We start from the raw sequence: 19,305 nt of genomic DNA on the forward strand, positions 1-19,305 counted from the left end.
ACCTGGTCTTTCAGCAAAACAACCCATGATCGGCCAGCTTTGGCTCATGTGTGTTCTTTGTCTGTTTCCTTATGGTTTTTAATCATTCTCTTTTGGTTTGATAAATGAGTCTAAGCTTCTCACAACTTTCCTGAAGACCCAGGGTAAAAAAAACCCCAAAAAACCAAAAACAACAATAACAACGTCCTTTCCGGTAGCTATTGCTGTTGTGAGGGAAAAATGAGCCTTCTCTGTAGTCAATAAATCACTTTGTCACCTTAATCTTTTATTGATCTCAATAAAAGTTGTATTTTGTTTCTTAACAAAAATCCACCAGGGAAGACATCCTGTACAGGTGGGGGCACAATGGAAGCTGTGGTCTGCCATCACCTTGCATTGTTATTTATGGGAGAGCAATGAGTTGGGGGGGGGGGGGGGCGGCAAGAGACCGAGAAACCATTCTTGCAAGTGATGCATCATATTTTAAAAGACACACTTGACTCCAGGTAGTTTACTCACGGACAAGACTCCAAAGCTGTATTTTATGCAGACTTTTATAAACAGGTCATAAACATCCCACTTCTCCGAGTCAGGAAGGGAAAGGCTCTTTCTTGTTTGCAAATAATGCATCTATGTGGTCAGTTAAATCTAGAATATGGCAATCATTGTACTCAGACACGGCTTGATCTCTCGGGGAGGATTATCAAAACAGGTTACTTGTGGAGGAATGAGTAACATTTCATCAGGGCTTGGAATCAAGCTTTTTTTTTTTTTTTTTTTTTTAAAAGCCTGGAATAGATATATTTCCCCCTCGGTGCAGAGGTAAAGACATACTAATAAAAAATGGTCTTCAGTGTTAACGTTTGTGGCCTGCTCATATCTCCCCGGGGTGTGGGTAAAGGGAGGATTTGGTGATTCAGGCTTTAAAAAAACGAAGGAAAGATCAGCACGCACACACAATACTTTTCTCACTTGCCTCCTTCTCTGTAAGACCCAACTCCCATGTCATTTCTATCAGGGCCTCATGGCTAGGATCTCGGTGCCTATTCTCACCAGACAGCGTGTGATTCTCTTCATCTCTACCGTACGAATCAGGCAAGGTCCCTGACTTCACGGAGTTTACGTACTTGGTGAGACAACGCACGACGAAAGCCTACAGCTTGATGCGTGGGAGGTGATCGAACCTTGCAGGTTCCAGTTTGTCTCTGTTTCCTTCATCTGGCTGATGGTTGTCACAGCACGTCTGGGAGCACACACAAATTTTTTTTAGTGTAGGCATTAAGGGTTTATATCTCTTAAAGGAAAGGTGTGAACCAAAAGATCTCCGAAGAATAATCTTAACTTTTGGTATGATAATAGCTGACATTAATTGATTGCTTTCTCTGTGTCAAGCACCACGGCGTCTTATTAATAACACATGACATTTGTTGTGTGCTTACTATGTGCCAAGTACAAGTACATGGAACTTTACGTGCATTTATGTTTTAATCTTCATTACAATCCTGGGATGTGGGTACTGTCATCCCTGCTTTACTGAAGAGAACATCATGTGCACAGAGGTTAAGAAGCACATCCGAGGGCCCCCACTGGAAATGGCAGTCAGATGAGGCAGCCTGACTCAACAGTGTTATGTTCCTTACCATTTCACTTTTCTCCAGTGCTCCAGAACTCTATTATCCCAGTTGCCCTAAAGGAAAAACTCTTGTTGGTATGCATTCAGGTGCTCATTTTTAATATCCAGACCGGAAATGGGGCATGTTCTGGTTTCCCTTTGGCCAATCTAGAACAGGAAGAAGAGGAAGGGCATTCATAGCTGAAGGACCAGCATGTGCAAAGGCCATGAGGCACATAAGAACAAGGGGGATTCGGAGAATGATGGCAGTTTGAAGAAGATTGAAGCCTCCTGTGTGTGTGTGTGTGTGTGTGTGTGTGTGTAGGTTGGGGGTGGGGGAGGCAAACAGACAAGAACATATTTACCACCCGAAGTTTGATTTCGTCCTTATCACATGCATCTGAGGCTCCACAAGCATGAGGTCTCCTTAGGGCTGTGTGCCAGTGTGGATGTTCCTTAAGTATGTTTGCCTGTGAAGAGGAGAGAGTGGCCAGTAAGACCCACCCACACACCAGTTAAAGGGATGATTCGACAGGCCTCCAAATACAGCACTCTCCCTGGAAAGCATCACCTCTCTCCTCTTCTGTTGGAAGGAGGGATGTGCACACTAATGAGCACATTTAGCCTGGGCTATGCCAGAGAATAGGGAAATGACTGTATGACTGTACAGTTTTTGGTTGTCTTTTCCCCCCCATCCATATGTAGGGATTTATCCACTTACAGATTGTGGAAAGCCCAGGCCTGTGCATGTTCAGAAAAAACATAAAGCACTACATAAAACAAAGGGAATTGTTAGTAAAACAGATGCAGTGTTAATTGCACTTGTGAGAGCTGCATGAATAAAACAGTACATGCACCAGAAAATCCTTTTATGATGCTCAGATTTAATAAAAGCGGCTTCTCTGCAAAGGTAAAGAAAAAAGAAACACAGCAGAATGACTGGAATCACATCTTTTTAAGAATTAGTCGGCTCGACGCTCCCGAGTCACTGATTTTCAATGTCTTAGTCATTTTTTCATTCAACAAATATTTGCTGAAGTTCTGCTGTTGTGTGCCAGCCGGTGTGCTTTGTGCTTACAACCATAAAGAAGAGTATCTTGACTTTGTCCTCAAGGGGCTGCAGGTTTAATGCCCAAGTAAATATTTAGGGGGCTGGTTCTCAATGATCATGGGGAAGGCAGTAGGGAAGTTGGCAACATCTAGAGACAGTTTTGGCTGTCACATGGGGAGACTGTGCTACTCACGTCTGGCGGGTAGAGGCCTGGGATACTGCTGAACATCTTATGGGGTATTTGGGACAGCCCCCCACGACAAGTATTTGGCCCCCAAATCCAGTAGTGTCATGGCTGAGAAACTCTACTTCAGAATATTAGTTCATGAATTTTATAATAAGGGCACAATTGAGTTTTATAGGAACACAAGGAGAGCAACTAAGTTAGCCTCTGGCATTGGGAAGGTTTTATGAAGAATGTGACATTTGAATTCAGCCTGAATAGATTCATGAGAACTTACTTGGCATGGAAGAAGAGAAAGGGCATTCATAGCTGAAGGACCAGCATGTGCAAAGGCCCTGAGGCATGTAAGAACAAGGGGGGATTCAGAGAATGATGGCAGGTCTAAGAAGATTGAAGCTTCCTGTGTGTGTGTGTGTGTGTGTGTGTGTGTGTGTGTGTGTGTGTAGGTGGCAGGGCAGGTGAACAGACAAAGTCATTGGGGCAGGATTGTGAAGAGCTGTCAATGCCATGCTCAGGGCTCAGGAGTTTTCAGTTAGATCAGGGGTCAACATATTGTAGTCTGAGGGCCCAATCCGGCTTGCTGTGTGCTTGTTCTGAATGAGTCATTCATTAGCTGTGGGTGGTTTTCATATGTTTAAATGCTGAAGAAAATCTGAAGAAGAAGATTTCGTGACACATGAAAACGATATGCAATTCAAATTTCAGTGTCCATAAATAGAGTCTGCTGGCACCTGGCCACACTCATTTGTTTACTTATTGTCTGTGGCTGCTTTCACACTACAACAGCACAGTTGAATATCTGTGGCAGAGACCGTATGGCTCGCAAAGCCTAAAATAATTACTATCTGGCCCTTTATAAAAAAAGTTTGCTGATGCTTGAGTTAGAGGAGAGAGAAAGATATGACTGCACCAAAGAAATCTCAATCCTATTTTCCAGGTTTGGGAGATGGTCTGCAAGTTGAGAGATCTAGGTGGAAACTCTCGTTCATCCAGGTGAGATATTTATGAAGGTAAAACAGCAGTTAGCATATGCTAGGCTGTGCTGTGTAACAAGCAAGTCCTCAAGTCTCAGTGGCTTTCAAGCTAGTTTTTCACTTGAAATACATGTTTGTCATGGGCTCTCTGGGGTTCTCATCCATCCTCACTCCAGCATCCAGTCTGAGAGAGAAGCTTCTACCTGGAACATTTCAGCTGTTGTGACAGGGGGAAAAATAGACATAGTGAGTTACACAGTGGGTTGTAAAGATTCTGCCTACAAGCGACACACAATGCTCCTAGTCATAATTCATTAGCCAGAGCTGGTCTTGTGACCCCTGAGCTTGACACGGCGGGCATAGACAATCCTCCCAAATTCCTCCCAGGGATGGGACCCAAAGGCAGGGGCAGAATTAGCTGAGATGAGAAGCTGATCCTCTTGCCATCTCAGAGAAAGAACGTACTGGAATGAAGAAGGAGAAGGAAGCCAGGGACATCCTGTTTTCTACCTTTGATGCTTTTGAGCATGGTGATAGCATTCACTGAAGTGGGCATCCCAAGAGAAGAGGCCGGGAAATGAGATGGTGAATACATTTGGGGCAAGGTGAATCTGGGGTGTCTGTGGGATACTGAGCTGAGGGTGCCTCGTTAAGCTTCTGGAGAAGGAGGTCTGAATTTCAGGACAGCTGTAAGAAACTGGAGACACCTGGTGGTTGTAGAAAATGATTCTCTTCCTAAATACGATGGCAACATCAAGTGCTTAGCACGGTGCCTGGCACAGAATAAGGTCAAGATTTGTTATCATTAAAAACTTCAGCACTTATCCTTTTTCTTACAAGTCACTGTAACCGTGGAAATGATTGGAATGCCTGTTAACGATTCACCTTGCCTAACTTTGGCTATGTGGTCATTCCAGTAAAACTGTTTGATAGTACACACGTTTTGTTCGTTTCCTTCTGACCCCAAGCTGGTGTGATTAAGTACACACTTCGCTGACTGCGTATTCCTGCTCAACCCACAACCACTCCTGTGTTTGGTGGGACCACAATGCCATTAACCTGGAGCTGGTTTCTGAGTCATCTGAATTCTGTTAGGGTTTGTATCAGTCCGGCAAAGTAAACGATGGGTCACCTGTTACCACCACCGTTGCTTGAGAACATCAAAGCTTGGAGAATCTGTCAGTGCTCAGGAACCAGATTGCAAAGGCTGTCTATACTTGTATTCCCCAACAAGTTCTGGAGAGAAACATATGGCAGCCCAAATTCTCACACTGTTTGGTTATCCTGGGAAGGGCGGGGTTTCACCTCTGATGGATTTGGCTGGATTTTAGGATCTAAGGTAAATGGAACAAAGTTAAAATTGGAGATGTGCGTGCGTACACCCTCACACATCAATATTGGTTTTCGCTTTTTAAAGTTAGTCAATTGTGGGGACTAACACTGTTCATCCATTCATTCCTTCATCCAACAAATACTTGAGTTCCCAGTGTATCCCAGGCTACCATTGTAGGATTTGGAGAAAGAGTGGTAAATAAGACAGATTCATTGCCCGTACTTTCTGGAGGAGGAGGTAGACATTAACACATAAGGGAATAAATATGTAATATAATGGTAGGTTATGATAACTTTAATGAGGAATGAAAGTAAATGAGGGCAAAGCATCTATGTGATGTAGGAAGTGGTGTGTGTATGTCTGGTGTCCACGTGTCTCTGTTTTACATTGAACAGGATGGTCAGGTGGCCCGGAAAGCCCTTGCTGATGAGACACCACTTAAGCAGAAGCGAATAGAGAAGGATTGAGCCATGTTGCTATTTGGGGAAGGATTGCTCCAGTCACAGGGAAGAGAACGTGCAAAGGTCCTGGGGTAAGAAGTCACTTCGCATATTTGGAGAGCCCCACGTAATTGGGACAGACTTAGCTGAAAGAGAGCTAGGAGGGCAGTTCATGAAGGATGCCTGGATGCTGCACAAGGCAAGGAACCCGACCGGATGGAACCCAATGGGAAGTGGTCAGAGCATTCAGGGCAGGGGAGTGGCATTATCGGATTCTCATTTCAGAAGTACGACTTGCTTCAGCTGCTCTGCAGGGAGGAGATTGTAGAGTAGCAAAGGTGAACCCAGGGAGGCCGGTTATGTGGTTAATGTGGGTGTCCAATGATGAAGGTCATGGTGGAGGAAGTAAGAAGTATAGTATATGGGGACACATTTTGTAGTATTTGCTGAGGGATGGCATGTGGAGTGTGGGAGAACGAGAGGCATCAGAAATGGCTCCACGATTTTTAGACAGAGTAACTAGGTATTGTCACCTGCCATAGTAAGGACCATTGAGGAAAGAGCAGGCTTTGCCGGGTCAAGAGTTCCGTAAACCCTCTCCATAATCAGGGCCATGTATCCAGGAATGACTCCTATCCTTAGAGCACTTGGCATTTTGCAAAAACAATTTCCTGTCAGCCTTATGAGCTAGGCAAGACTGATGCTATTTGTTTCCATTTTGCAAAAGAAAATAACCAAGGCTCACAAAGAGTAAGCGGAGACAGTGTAATAGACAGGACTATTTTGAAACCTGAGACAAAACAACTCCCAACTAACATAAGCACAGAAGAAAATGCATTGGCTTTTGCAAATGAAGTATCCCAGGTTGTAGGCGGCTTTAGTCGTGGCAGTGAGGTCTGTCCATCTCTCTGTGTGCGCCTGTCCAGTCCAAGATGTTACCCCTCAAGCCGAGACGCACGTTCTGAGCCCCTGCAAAGAGGACTTGGTAGATTCTGTGCATATATTCTTCCAGGATGACCCCCCTTTCACTTGCTGAAAGGCTCCTGCAATAATGTCACTGCAAGACCCATAAAGATGGAAGACTGAGTGTTCAGTGGGTTGGCTGACAGGCTCTAGTTTCATTCTGATCTGGGAGAGGGGAATCCATCGAAGCCCTGTCGCCTCACTGCCAGAAGAGATTGCCTTCTTCCTGCTCGGGAAAGATAAAGAACTCTGCCTTCCAGAGAAGCATTTTCCCTGAAGCCGGTCACTGCCAGGCCTTCTGGGACACAAATCCCTTGGACTCCGCTCCAGATGGAGGCAGGCTTACAGGGAAGCCACTGCCCCCGGGGCTGTGACTAGGCGGATTCTCAGCCAGGTGTCTCCATACATGGAGTCCTACCAGGCTCTCCAGGACACTACCAACTCCTTGTTGTCTCCCTGCCTCATTGGTTGCTCAGTTCTCAGGTGTCCTTGCTTGTATTCTCCCCTCCCCCCCCCCCCCCCCCCCCCCCAGCCTCCCCAGTTTCAAAATATTGGCCATTTTCAGGCATCATCGGTCCTGGGTCTTCTCTCAACTGTATGTGGACTCGCCTTTGATGAGATGTCACCCCTTCCCTTTGGTAGAGGCTACTGGCTGCCCTCCTGAGGACCATCCTCCCTTCTCTGTTAACAAAACTGCATTTGGTTTAAGTCTGGGGAGGCACCTTTGCAGGCAAAGTGGGCAACTAACTGTACCATCCACGTTGGGATCAAAGCCAGTCACCAGTGGTACCCTTATTACCTGTTGCCCACGATTGGCTTAGGGATGAACATGTGACCCAGTTCTGGCCAATGGGATCTTAAAGGAGGTGGGGGATGAACATGTGACCCAGTTCTGGCCAGTGGGATCTTAAAGGAGGTGGGGGATGAACATGTGACCCAGTTCTGGCCAATGGGATCTTAAAGGAGATGGGGGATGAACATGTGACCCAGTTCTGGCCAGTGGGATCTTAAAGGAGGTGGGGGATGAACATGTGACCCAGTTCTGGCCAATGGGATCTTAAAGCAGGTGGGAACTGTGGAAGAGGTGGTCTATTCCAATCAACAAGACTTACCCACACTCACACTGGATAGTTTCAGTTATCCCGAACTTTTTCATGTCACCGGACAGTTAAGTCAGTTCCTCCACGGCCTTGAATGTTGCTCCCCATGCTCTCCAGCTCATAGAGCTCTGACTCATGCTTCAAGATCCCATGCAAATGACGCTTCTTCTCCCGAGTTCTCCCCCCCCACCCCCCCCCCCACCCCCCCGCCCCTCCCCACATGCCCGGACTTTCTCCTCTCTGTTTGCTGGTATCCCACGCTTACCTCTCAGGTTGCATTGTGATCACGTGTCTTCCCCACTCGACTTTGAGCTTTTTCAGGGTAGGGAGTCTTATTCTTGAAGCCATGTCGGTGAATGTCAGTCTCTCTGACGTACAGAAAATGTCCAATTAAAGTGTGATGTGTGGCAGGATGACCTGTTTTAGCCGCAAAAACACTGGTGAACCTGACAAGTGAGGAAGCAGCCCCACCCGGGGGCATCGCGCGGGGCGGGGGGAGCTGACACGTAGCCTTGCTTTGCTGTTGTTGGCAGGATGTCCAAACTCCTTATTGTGACATTCCGATTACCTCTCTACCTACAATTTCTTACCGTAAGCCCACACTCTTGCAGAAAGCCTGACGTTTTGTAGATCCACACAGACTGTGTTCTTTCAGACAGCTGCTCCTTTTCACTTGCTATCGCCTTGCCTGGGATTTCTCCCCACCTCGTTCACCGTGTCAAACTCCTATTCATCTGTCAAAACCCTCTTCCAATATCCCCCTTTAGGACGTCTTAATACTCCCTGTCCTGAGCTACCTCTGTACTTGGATCATAATTGCAGGCATGGCTGTTGGGTCTGTGTGCTGCTCTTTGTGTGTCTGTCTTCTCTTTAGGAGTGTAGATTCTCCTGATGCAAGAGCCATGTTGTCTTCATATCTTCATGCCCCGTGCTGCGCGTCAGAGGCTCCATAACTGTTTGCCTGGTTGAACTGAATCCCTTGTTCCCTAATTCCACGGAGCCTCCTTCCAGTAGTATCAGTTCGGAGCCTGCAGGGCTCAGTCCAGATTTAGTTGGCTTTCCAATGAGTTGATACAACAATAGTAATAAGCTAGCATTCTGAGTACTCACTGTGTGCCAGCATTGTTTCCAAGCCTGCTGTGTTTTATCTCTTTCCACCTACATGGCTACCCTGTAAGGTAGGTGCTCTGTGTGTTATACAGACAAAGAATCAGGGGCACAGAGAGGTTAAGTAACTTGTCCAAGGTCACAAAGCTGGTATTCAAACTGAGACACTCTGACCCTGAGCCGGCTACACTGGGGGAATCGATAACTCATGCCAGTCTGTCATCGGTACTTTTCTGCCATATTTCCTGTCCCAGATCTTTGTAGCAGAGCTTTTAAATTCCGAAGCCTGCTGGAATTACTCCTCCCCCCTCTGGCTGCAGAGAGCACGCCAATGTACTTCGCTGAAAGCCTGTGGCACGGTCTTCAATCTTTTCCACACTCAGCCACTTCCAACCTTGACCTTACAGCTGTGGAGACGATCCTTATGGGGCTGCTACTCAGAGGAAAATTGAAATGGTCCCTGTGGGGAGACTGCAGGATTTTGGTCCCAGCCTTCTAATTTCGGATCGGCCCAGAGAAAGGAGCCACGTTAGCAGCACGAGCCACAAAATTAGGAGAGCTCCATTCTTTGCCTCTCTTAAGAAATATGGGCGCTGCTCTAAAAATCTTTTTTTAATCTCCTCTCTGGTCCATGTAACAGGAAATTGGTCTCTGCCATAGGCCAATAAATCTCCAACTTTTTATTGAATATTAAAGAAAGACTTCAAGTCAAGTTCAAATCTCTTCGCTTGGAGTTTCTCACATAACGCTGCAGCTCCAATACCTCCGGTCACAAAAGCTTTAAAAAGAAGGAGAAAAATGGCAAAGCTCTCCAGGTCACTGGCCCACGGGGATGATTTCTTCTTCTTAGAAATAATAGCCTATTACTCTAAAAATCTTAAACAAGGCATTCCCGCTCTGGCTTGCACATTATAATTGAGACGGGGGATTAACAAGTGGAAGTCTCCGGGTGCGCCTAAAACAGGCACACGGCCACTTTTCTCGGAAGGTGCTGGGGTCAACCCTGGGCTCTGAAAGAACTGGAAACTGTGATGACCGGCGGGTGGCACTGCCCGGCTGCCCTCTTAGGACCGAGGCCGTTTTCCATGCTGCTGAGAGCACTGAGGGATGAAACCACTCGACTAAGTTGCTCTCCTGGAAATTCCTTTGGCCTGGGAAAGTGGCATCACCCAAGGTCACCCAAATGCATCAATTGTACGATGTGGGGGAGAAGCCACTGGCCTTCTTGCCTCAATGTAGGGTAATTCCAAGGTCTTGCGAGCTCCAGAACTCTCCAGAGATCCTTGTTGGAGACGCATTGCCCCTCCCAATTCTCTGTTCTGCTTCCCGCTGCCCCCGGGTGCTGACTCGGCCAGCACTCCCCAGGAAACCTCGTGCTTGCTAATCTGAGTCTCTTTCCTGGGGAACCCATCCTAAGACAGACCTTCCTATACTAGTGTCTTGGAGAAAAACGCTCTGGAAGGACTTAGATGGTTGGAAAGAACTTTAGAAGAAAACATACAGAATGATACCATTTCTGAAGCACACATGCACTTATTTACCCATAGTCTGGTCAGCTGTGGGTGGTGGCTCTCATGAGCCGGGGAGGTCAGGGTAGGTTCCCCGTCCATCTGCTACCAGCTCTTTGTACTGGTGTCTGTGGGGTTCTTTTCACCCCATGGATATCAGCTTGTTCATGTGACTTGCTTCGGTAATGATATGCGAGTGAAGTAACAGGAGGGACTCCCGAGAAGTCCTGAGAGCCATGCGACATCACTCTTTTCCCGCTGTCATGAGCGTGGCGATGTTCTGGACAGGACTTGATCCTTCAGGAAGCAGGGCCACAGCTGGCCCTCAACCTACTGGTTATGTGGCTGAGAAATAAACCTTTGTTGTCAAAAGTCATTGAGACTCAAGGAGGTTTTGTTACCAAAGCATGACGTAGACACAGCTGACCCATACAAAGGCATCATGGGAATATCAGCGGCTGTGATGGGGCACATCCTTAGGCAAGTGGGCAAGGGTGTACAGGTACATATTTCAGTATGGGTGCTTATCATTTCCTTGTAGAGTCCACATAGTTGAATTAAAATATCGGATATAGTTTTTTGGGGCACTTGGGTGGCTCAGTTGATTAAGCGTCCGACTTTGACTCAGGTCATGATCTCACTGTTTGTGACTTTGAGCCCCGTGTCAGGCTGTGTGCTGACAGCTCAGAGTCTGGAGCCTGCTTCAGATTCTCTGTCTTCCTCTGTCTCTGCCCCTCCCCTGCTTTCACTCTGTCTCTCAAAAATAAACATTTAAAAATTAAAAAAAAAATGGGTATAGTTTAAAATAAGACTTGGCATTAAGAGGCACTCTATATTTTAGTACCTGTCCTCACTATGGAAATGGCATATTACAGCCAAGACAATACAGATTAACGGCTAACAGTCAGACTTTTAGGACTCAAATCCTGGCTTCGTCTCATCCTCTCTGGTGAAGTCATTTAAACTCTTCGGGCTCTAGGTTTCGTATTTGTAAAACAAAGATAATAATGGTCTCTCCAATAGGGTTGTTGGGAGGAGTAAATGAGATGCTTGCTGTCATGTGCTTTGGGGTGCCTGGTGCGAATAAAGCACTTCACTGCCGAACCCTTATTGTTACCCTTATTAATGAACTTGGGAATTGGGGGAAAAAAATTCTTAAGTGAAGGGCTCGTAGGTTGATGAAATTTGGCCACTGCAGTCATGGTCCGCCGGGTCAGCCAGGGACATGTTTACCAGAACCCTCTGACTCAGTCTGACACTCATTTAAGTTATTGGCCTCCGTGTGCCAGACAGAGGGGGAGGCTTACCCCCCAGTGCCCGATGTCCATGCTTCTCAAGAAATGGGCCCTGTCTCTACGTTAGATGGACTTACTCACGTATCATCATAAGCAATATACTGCTTAACGCAGTGTCTTAATTCAGCAGGCAAGCTATCTGTGATAAAGGTTTGTTTATAAGCCATAATGGGAAAGTCATTTTGAGGCCAGTTTGCAAAGAAAAGCCCCAAAGACTGATTGGGGAGGGTAGAATAGACAGTGGGGAAATCTCTTCGAACGGTGCCTGGCACTTAAGAATTGCTATGTAAGTATGATTATTGTTACTGTAATTGTTAGCATCATCATTGTTATTGCTATTCTTACTCTGTTGTTATTATTATCAATACTACTACATTGTTAATATTCTCTTCCATTGAGGTCTTAGGATCTGCCTCTCCCCCCTTTGCTTCTGCTGTTTAAAACATCTCATCTCCCAAGTGCATGCTCCCGGTTGCTTCTGCAGACCCTCTGGATTAGCGCCGAGTCTCCTGTTTGAGCTCCTGTCTCTTGGGTGTGTCTCCTTCTTGCCTGATTTCTCCCTATTCCCATGACTGACTCTTGGTTTCAGCTCAGGTCATGGTCTCACGGTTTGTGGGTTCGAGCCCCACGTCGGGCTCCTCAGCTGACAGCACGGAGTCTGGTTGGGATTCTCTCTCCCTCCCTCTCTCTCTCTTTGTCCCTCCCTCCCTCTGTCTCTCAAAATAAGTAAATAAACATTAAAAAACAAATAGAAGACCAGACACCTGTAATTCTCTTTCGTTAGAAGAGACACTGTCTCAGCACTGTCTTCCCCAAGGCAAAGAAAAAGGTTAACTTCCGGGAAGCTTCCTGAAGATACTCCTTCACCCTGTTCTCTCCAGAATGTAATCTGAAGAAGACATCACTGTAATAATGGAGTGACCTATATTTGTGGCAAACTTTCCTACCCTCCCAGGGGGAAGCTACTGAGCTGTGAGACTCCCCCCTTCCAGATGGCTTTGTAGGATGCCCTCCCCTTCAAAAAAAAAAAAAAATCGCAGTGACTCAGACAACAAAGTAATATTCAGCGTAGAATCCTCTCCCCTCCCCCCAACGCGAGTTATTTGCCAGATCCCAAATGGTCCGCGGTTGATGGATGGCGGGTGATTTCTCCATCAGCACACCTTGGAGCCCCAGAGCTAACCCTCTGACAGCGTTAGCATAAAAGATTTACATTTATGTTACGAGGGCCACACAAGAATAATAATTTTAAGATACATTGCCTTGGCTGCCGGTGCACCCTGGGAAATCTAGTAGTGGCAGGCACTGAGCCGCACTGTAATTACAAAATGGCAGTGCAGGAGACGTTTTTTGGAGACAAGTAACTAGAGACCAAAGCCATCTGCATGCCTTGGTGGGTTGAAATTACAGTAATATATGAAGACATTACCTGAAAAACCCGGCACCATTTAAATGATTTACTCTTCAGCCCCAGCAAGCTTTAATTTAAGGATAAAGTCATTCAGAAAGCTAATCTGATAGGGGAGGCATTATTTCACACAGTTAAGTTAATTTACAGTAGCTGATTGTTGTGGTTGGTTTTGGTATTATTATCTTCCTACAAACAGCTGATCTGCCAGACAGAAGCAATATACTGCTTAACGCAGTGTCTTAATTCAGCAGGCAAGCTATCTGTGATAAAGGTTTGTTTATAAGCCATAATGGGAAAGTCATTTTGAGGCCATGCTGATAACACTGATGAGAAATATTTTTTTTTAAGGGGGAAAACTGCACAATTCAATACATAAACGGATCCGTAGGCCCCGTGCTCATGGGTCTGTCTGTCCAAGATGGCTGTCCTGAGTGGTCATTTTCCACTGGCGTTGCCCTCCTTCATGAGTTTCCTGCCCTGTGGTCCTGGGCACGTTGACCCCAAGTCACCCTCATGCCTGGAAACCGCATCTTCCCTGTTGCCAAATTCACTTCCCTGCCAAGTCCTTGAGAAAACCAGGTCGTGAGAGCCCGGTGAATTCGGCTGCCCAGCCGGCTACCTGCTTTCCAAGGGAAATGGGAGTGTGGATATCTGCCTTTAACAACTCTTTTCATCTTGGAGAGACCCAGAGCATGTTCCCTTATGGATGTCAAGGTAGAAAAGCATCAGGAAGTGGTCATTTGAAAGGGAGCTAATCACTTGGGTGGTGGGCAAAACTGGAGATTTTGAAAGGGTAGATAAAAACCAACTTGGTTTTTTTTTCCTTGGCAAAACTTAGAAAGGGTGGTCATGTTTTGTGTTGACTCAGGAGGCCGAGATGATTCAGAGCTCTATTAACATGAGCAGAAACATTTGTCTAACGGATTTGCGTTCATCTGCTTAGGGATGTTTTATTGAAGACGAACATTCTCTTGTCACCTCATGAGTTTATCTCAATAGGAAAGGCACCGCTTTTGGAAAGGGGCTGAGGAAATGCTACCCAAGGGACCAGGAAATATTTGCCAGTGGTCTAAGACGGGAGTTCGTAAGATCATCATCTGTCAGGAAGGACCAAGAAAGTCAGGGATTGGTGAAGCTACTAGGGGCTTAGCCCAGCCTCCTTCATAAGTAGCAACCGCTTCTTGAATTCTTATTATGGAGAAGGCAGTGTGTTGGGTGGATATAATTCCCTTTCGTCTCCCGTGTGTAGGTGAAGAATCTGGATTCAAGAGGGTGCATAACTTCAATCAAAACACAGAGCTGGATGAGTCCTTTCCTGTGTTTATGACAGGTAGCTTTCAAAGATGGCCTCGGCGATCCCCATCACGTGATAATTCACCCGGTGATTGTGGGCTGCACCTGGTGATTTGCTCCTAGTGAGTACAACACAGAAAAAGTGATGGGCTGTCATTTCTGTGATTCGGCTACACAAGACCGTGACTTCCTTCTTGCTGATATTTTCTTCTTCTTCTTTTTTTTTTTAAAGAATTTTTTTAATGTTTATTTTTGAGATAGGGAGAGAGAGACAGAGAGAGACAGAGAGAGACTGAGCAGGGGAGGGGCAGAGACAGAGGGAGACACAGAATCCGAAGCAGGCTCTAGGCTCTGAGCTGGCAGCACAGAGCCGGATGCGGGGCCTGAACTTATGGGCCATGAGATCATGAGCTGAGCCGAGGTCAGAGATCATGACCTGAGCCGAAGTCGGACGCTTAACCGATTGAGCCACCCAGGGGCCCCGATATTTTTTTTCTTGCCTTCTCACCGTGCGTGCGTTGTGGAGGTAAGCCGCCATGTTGGAGATGCCCACTTAGCAGAGAACTGAGGGTGAAAAGCTACCGAGCGGCTGAACGAATCTGGCCTGGGAGTCTTTCCCCAGTGGAGTCTTGAGATGTACTGACGTCCTGATGGGCACACCCTGACCGTAGCCTGTCAGAGACCCTGAAGAAGAGGCCCCAGCAAAGCCACATCTGGGTCCCCATAGAAACTGCAAGATAATAAAGTTGTTGTTGAAGGTCCCTAAGTTTGGAGATCACTCATTAGCCGGCCGTAGACATCTAAAACTGCATTTTCAAGGACACAGTGTAGCACGATGCAAGGAATTCCACAGGCCTGGGTAGAAATCCTACCTCAACATCTTGACCAAAGTGCCTCCTGTCACTTAGTGTCGCCTGTAAAGCCGAGGTAGGGAAATCTACCTTACGGGGGTGTGTAACAGTGGAATTATTCTCTCAACCTCTGTCTCCTGGGGAATGCCTGGCTCATTCAGTGTAGACTCCAATAAATGGTAAGTTACTGTTATGATTTAAATTTTTTTTAAATTTACATTTATTTATTTTTGATGGAGACAGAGAGGGAGACACCGAACCCGAAGCAGGCTCCGGGCTCCAAGCTGTCAGCACAGAGCCCAACGCGGGGCTTGAACCCACAAACTGCAAGATCATGACCTGAGCTGAAGTCAGACTCGTAACCGACTGGGCCACCCAGCTGCCCCATTGTTATGATTTTATATGTGACTTGTGACCAATAATTGAAGTCTTGCTCCCCAGTCCTTTATCGCTGCCAAACTCTCCTGTTAATCATTCCTGCTCCTGGATACTTTGCTACCGCGTCCTTTCCTTCTGTCCACAATTGCTTCTCCACCTTTCAGAGATCCACCCATCCTTTAAGTCTTGGTTGACATCCTTGATCTTTCAGGAACAATAGGGACAGGTCTCCTATCCCTACCGTATTTTGTGAGCTTTCTTTCCTCTGTCGGCTTTCATAATTGGGACCAATTCTTGGTCCTTGTTTCCTGTATCACAAGGGTGTGTGCATGCATGTGTGCGTGCGTGGAGGGAACAGGGTTGTGCCGCTTCACCTATCCCAACTTGGAGGATGGGGCTTCTGCAGAGGATAGTTGTACCACATTACAGACCGCGCTGAGCATGTCCCTCAAAGTCAGGTGGGTCAAGATGCAATCTCAGCTCTGAGCCCCACTCACTAGGCGATCTCCACAGAAGTGTTTGACTTCTCTAAGCCTGGCAACTATGGTCACGTTAGGACCCCATTCAAAACCTTTTCATGACTTCCTGTGACGCTTGTGTGAAGTTCACCATCTCTCCCGTGACTTGTACGATGTGCCATTGTCTGGCTGCTACAGTTTCCTCTTTGATCATTTCCTCTTTCACACGCGGCATCAGCAAAACTGGCTTTTTGACGCCTCAAGCTTGTCCAGCTTCTCCCCGTCCTGCCTCAGGGATTTTGCATGTGCTGTTTCCTCTGCTAGGTACACCTTCAACCTCCTCTTTATCTTTATCTGGCCAACTTCCACACAGTACTGAGGTCTCAAACGAAACATTGTTCCTTCGTGAAAACCTTTCATGACTTCCCCAGGCTTGTCTGGGTCTCCACAACTTGCTGTGTGTTTCCTTCTTAGTGCTTGTCGCAATTGTGGGGAATGAATTGAGATGAATTAATTATTAACTGGGATGATTATCTGATTTATTTTATCTCCTTCTCTAGACTATAAGTGAAATGAAGGCAAAAATAAGTAAGTAAGTAAGTAAATAAATAAATAAATAAAAAGCAAGAAAGAGAAGAAGAAAAAAAGCTTGCCTTGTTCACTAATGTAACCCCAGGACCTAGAACATTCCCTAGTATGTGATAGCCACTAAGTAAAGATTTCTGGAATAAATGATGGAATGAATCCATAAATTAATGGTTTCCTTAGTAAAGGAAAGGAAAATATCTGTCTTACAGGATTTGAGGGAGGAGTTGGTAAATAAATGTTCACTAATTTCGGGGGGTGTGTTGAGGAAGCCTTTGTGTTCTGTCCTATAGCCTCACAAATCAGATGGACTCCCCAATCTCTTCTGAGATCCCCCCCGAGGAATCTACTTGATGATGTGTTAGAGAGTAATGTCACCTTTTCTGAATATTCTGTCTGGAAGCCAGAGGGGGTGTTGATGTTGCACACAGCATTTGATATTTCTCTTTTTTTTTTTAAATTTTTTTAACGTTTATTTATTTTTGAGACAGAGAGAGACAGAGCTGAACAGGGGAGGGGCAGAGAGAGAGGGAGACACAGAACCTGAAACAGGCTCCAGGCTCTGAGCTGTCAGCACAGAGCCCGACGGGGGCTCGAACTCATGGACCACGAGATCATGACCTGAGCCAAAGTCAGATGCTTAACTGACCGAGCCACCCAGGTGCCCTGATATTTCTCTTTATCCCAAAGCCTCTCCTTGGTGAGGTCATCAGGAGACACCTCTTTTTGAGCCCTTCCCTGTGGGGTGATCCGTTCTGCTTTCCACCTTCTCGGGGAGCAGGAAATCTTTCTCCCCACTTTCAGACACAGTATCTCCTTTCTTCCTTATTACACTTGGTATCGGAATGTAGATGCCTATATCTCACCCACAGCAGGCTTATCAAATAATGCCAATAAAGGCAACTCTCTCCCTAAGATGAATCTCCATTCCCTCTGCTAAAAAAGACGATGTCTTCATAATTACCCAAATCCCTGAGCAAGGATCTGGCTTATATTAAGTGTGCATAAATATCAATTCCTTTATCCCACATACAAAGGCATATACTAGAAAGAGCAAAATTATTAATACATACTAGAGAAGGGCTCAGAAAGCACTTGGTGGGGAGGAAGGACCTGGGGAAGAAAGGCTGATGGAAATAGCCCCACTGGAGGGCATAGACCCTGCCACATAACTTCTGAGACTGGTTAGTACTCTAATGGCATACCCTTGGCCCAAGGGCATGCTGGTTGGTTTGATCTCTGGCCCGATACCCAAGAAAGGGAAGACAGCATTTGACACAGCTTGGAGAGCTGAGGATGACCAAACTTTTCCTGGAGAAGGTCTGGATGCAGGTGGCTGACCCAGCACAACACTCTTCCCCAAGCTGTTTTTCTTCCCACCTGAAGTCAACCAGCATATATGCATACCAGGAAATGTGCTTTTTAAATTGATGATCTCTGGGCTAGACTATAATCGGTGCGAGGGCAGGCTCTCTGTCACATACCATTGTTTCCCCAGGGCCCAGCACAGCCCAGGCATATGGTGACCACTTCATTCTCCCCACTCCCACGCCTTTTCCTATGGTGATAGCTCAGGAAGTCTTAAAAGGCTGTATTTGGCTATCTCTGGAGCCCCCTTTTAACCCTTACGACCCCATCATACTCTTCTCAAAGTTCTACAAGTTACACCTACTGGCACTCTCGTATCCTCCCAGGCTGAAAGGCTGTGACTGTCCCATCAGACGGGTTCTATTAAATATGGGACCCCAATACATTCAGAAGCACCAGCTTCTGTTTCGCACGCCATGTCCATTTGACAAGAGTGAAGTGATTAATTAACGTGGTGGGTCTATCTTCTACCCAGCTGTCGTGTGCTGCAATGGAGAGCAAGAAAAATCCATTAGATTATACTGAGAGATAGCTGAAAGAAAGTTTAGATTAAGTTTATCTCTCGAGGCAATTTTATTAGATAGATTAAGTTTCTGTTCATCTCTCCAAAGACCGTAGTAATAACCAGTGTCATGACTTTCAAATCCTTCGACTGCAGAGGGTAATCAAACATGGTTGTCTTTTTATCCCCTCTTTTACTTGTTAGTATTCCACAATCCTGCGTCGTCCATCTGTCAAAGGGATAGTGGTAAGGGGATCAGTGTTGACAAGTGATAGTACAAATTATGTAATGCCGATGACATTTCACTGTCTCCTTCTGATCTGCTCTTCCTCCTCTCAATCACTCCTTATTCTATAAAAAGCGCTGAAAGAGAAAGGCAGCTGTGGGAGCTATTGGCTCAGGTCCCTGAGCCCCAGGGGCAAAATGGGGTGAATTTGAAGTGTACAGAAGGCTTCTGAATTAGACATGGGGCCTGGGAAGATGGCCTGACTGACAGAAGGGGAAATTGAGGTCATCATCCTACAACAGGACTTTGGCAGCCGCCGCTCGGGACCGCGTTTGGTCATGCTCTGGTCCCATGAAAAACTTGACATGTCAGGCCCATGGCGGCGACGGGCTTTCTGTTCCAAGAATATACCCTCTGACTTCTCCTCCATGGGGGAATTTACCCTTCCTTTTGGGGACTCGGTATAGCGTGATATTTTAAAAAAATTTTTTAATGTTTATTTTTGAGAGAGGTCCGGGCTTTACCTGAGTCCCATGATATGGTGCGTGGCAGGAGACTATTAACTATTTCAGGATTCCTTCAGCCAAATAGACTTTGTCTTCAGTACTAGGGTTCCAGAGTTGTGGGTGAGTGGAGCAGGTTGGACAGTAGACTCATTTGTTCCAGAAACATTTATTAATCACATAC

At 46.2% G+C, this 19,305-nt stretch overlaps 1 long non-coding RNA gene across 1 annotated transcript; it reads left to right on the forward strand.

Annotated features, from left to right (window-relative positions):
• The first annotated feature begins 4,193 nt into the window (after positions 1-4,193).
• Positions 4,194-14,423, forward strand: LOC122209817. Its single transcript, XR_006197769.1, has 3 exons — positions 4,194-4,385; positions 5,529-5,665; positions 14,207-14,423. It is a non-coding gene; the product is annotated as an uncharacterized LOC122209817 (long non-coding RNA).
• Positions 14,424-19,305: the final 4,882 nt, after the last annotated feature.

The sequence above is a fragment of the Panthera leo genome, chromosome E3 (assembly GCF_018350215.1).
Source record: "Panthera leo isolate Ple1 chromosome E3, P.leo_Ple1_pat1.1, whole genome shotgun sequence".
Taxonomy (NCBI): domain Eukaryota; kingdom Metazoa; phylum Chordata; class Mammalia; order Carnivora; family Felidae; genus Panthera; species Panthera leo.